Source organism: Columba livia, chromosome 2, assembly GCF_036013475.1.
Source record: "Columba livia isolate bColLiv1 breed racing homer chromosome 2, bColLiv1.pat.W.v2, whole genome shotgun sequence".
Lineage (NCBI taxonomy): Eukaryota > Metazoa > Chordata > Aves > Columbiformes > Columbidae > Columba > Columba livia.
Genome location: NC_088603.1, coordinates 58,222,991 through 58,225,245, shown reverse-complemented (window position 1 = coordinate 58,225,245; position 2,255 = coordinate 58,222,991). Strand labels below are relative to the sequence as shown.

The following is a 2,255-nucleotide window of genomic DNA, read 5'->3' as shown; positions in this document are numbered from 1 at the left end:
CTGGACTTTCAAAGATTTATGGTATACAGTGTGAAGCTTGCTTTGAGAACGTCACTTGGAAAGGGATGGTTTTGTATTCTCTTGCAGTATTTCAGGTCGGTTGTCAAATATTACTACTAGATCTCCATGAGTTTTGATGGTGACTCCATTTCTCAGGGAGAGGTAAGAAAACACTAAGCCTTAAATCTTCTTGCAGCCTTCTCTGCATCAAAATATCAATATGAAATGGAGCTCTTGCAGATGTCTATGAAGGAGCATAATCATTAATGAACTTGAACCACTGTAAACCAGGTCAGTCTTCTACAGCATTGAGTGCAGTTTCTTTGGGCACTGTAATAATGGAATGCATATGTTAAATCTGACTTGCAAATAAGGTGATTTTTATTGGAAAATCATCATTGCCATATTGTAAATAGGAGAGATAAAATTTGAAAAAGGTAAACAATAGCTGGCAGAGTCTGGAAGCAGTCTAGATAGGAGATGGCATGTGATGTAGTCCTAAAATATTTCAGTCAGGAGTAGATAAAGATGGATGACATATTTTAGCTAAACACATTTTCTTTTCCTGCCATAAGAGGTAGACATAGCTTTAATGGCCCATTTAGCAAATTTGATTTATTTTTTTCAAATTCTTCTTCTGAAATTTCCCTAAACATTCCCACCTACCTTCCAGAAGTAGTTTGCTGTTTTAAAACAAGACGCTCTAACCTGAGAATGCAAAAGGATGTTTCTTTCTGAACTGAATTAAAATAAGGTAAAATGTTTCATTCAGACTGAAATTTTTAATGGTGTTTGGACTGACTTTTATTTTCAGTCAAATTCAAAAGGATTGCAAAAAATCAAACCTGCTAGTAAATTAAAAGAAATTCCATCTTAGTTATTCACCTGCCAGAGTGGTAGAAAGTTACTACTGTTGTGAGCCAGTGTCTAGAAGGGAAAAGAGGAAGGAAAATAGATTGCAGATCAAATAATTAGGATACTGAAAGAAAAATCAGGAAAATTCTGCTTCTAATGAAAGGCTGCAGGAACTGGGCTGGCCCTACAAAGGCTAAGATAATGATAAAAGTTAATGTAATACAAGGTTTTCAACTGTCAAGAATTGTTATGTTGTTAATTAGTTCAGCCTCAAAAGGCATCTGTAAAAAATCCTTCTAATCCCCTCTTCAGTGGCAAACCAAAAAATAATCCAGACCTGTTGGGCCGGTTAGCTCAGTTGGTTAGAGCGTGGTGCTAATAACGCCAAGGTCGCGGGTTCGATCCCCGTACGGGCCACTTGCTTTTTCCCAGGTTCCAGTATAGGTTGGGAAATTACATGTTAGAGAGCAGTGTAGGGGAAAGGGACCTGGGGGTCCTGGTGGACAACAGGATGACCATGAGCCAGCACTGTGCCCTTGTGGCTAGGAAGGCCAATGGCATCCTGGGGTGTATTAGAAGGGGGGTGGCTAGTAGATCGAGAGAGGTTCTCCTTCCCCTCTACTCCGCGCTGGTGAGACCACATCTGGAATATTGTGTCCAGTTCTGGGCCCCTCAGTTCCAGAAGGACAGGGAACTGCTGGAGAGGGTCCAGCGTAGGGCAACAAAGATGATTAAGGGAGTGGAGCACCTCCCTTATGAAGAAAGGCTGAGGGAGCTGGGTCTCTTTAGTTTGGAGAAGAGGAGACTAAGGGGGGACCTTATTAATGTTTATAAATATATAAAGGGTGAGTGCCATGAGGATGGAGCCAGTCTCTTCTCAGTGGCAAACAATGACAGGACAAGGGGTAATGGGATCAAGCTGGAACACAAGAGGTTCCACTTAAATTTGAGAAAAAACTTCTTCTCAGTGAGGGTGACAGAGCATTGGAACAGGCTGCCCAGGGAAGTTGTGGAGTCTCCTTCTCTGGAGACATTCAAAACCTGCCTGGACATGTTCCTGTGCGACCTCGCCTAGGCGTTCCTGCTCTGGCAGGGGGATTGGTGATCTTTTGATGATCTTTTGAGGTCCCTTCCAATCCCAAACATACTGTGATACTTTAAAAGTTCACAGATCCCACCTACATGTATATGTGTATGTATCTTAGCCTTCATCTCTGATTATGAGTTATTGCTGAAACCTGGATTCTAAAAGATCAGTATATTTTGCTATTTTATTGAGATTACAGGATTCTTAAAACTTGGTCCATAATCTCCTCTGTTGGTCAAACTGGGTACAAAAATACTTTCAACATTATTTCTATCCATTTGCAAGCTGACAGATCCCAGACTAGTAAAAGTGG

General features: G+C 41.0%; 1 non-coding gene across 1 annotated transcript; it reads left to right on the top strand.

Moving 5' to 3' along the window:
- Positions 1 to 1,198: 1,198 nt before the first annotated feature.
- TRNAI-AAU (transfer RNA isoleucine (anticodon AAU)) lies at positions 1,199 to 1,272 on the top strand. Its single transcript has one exon. It is a non-coding gene; the product is annotated as a tRNA-Ile (tRNA).
- Positions 1,273 to 2,255: the final 983 nt, after the last annotated feature.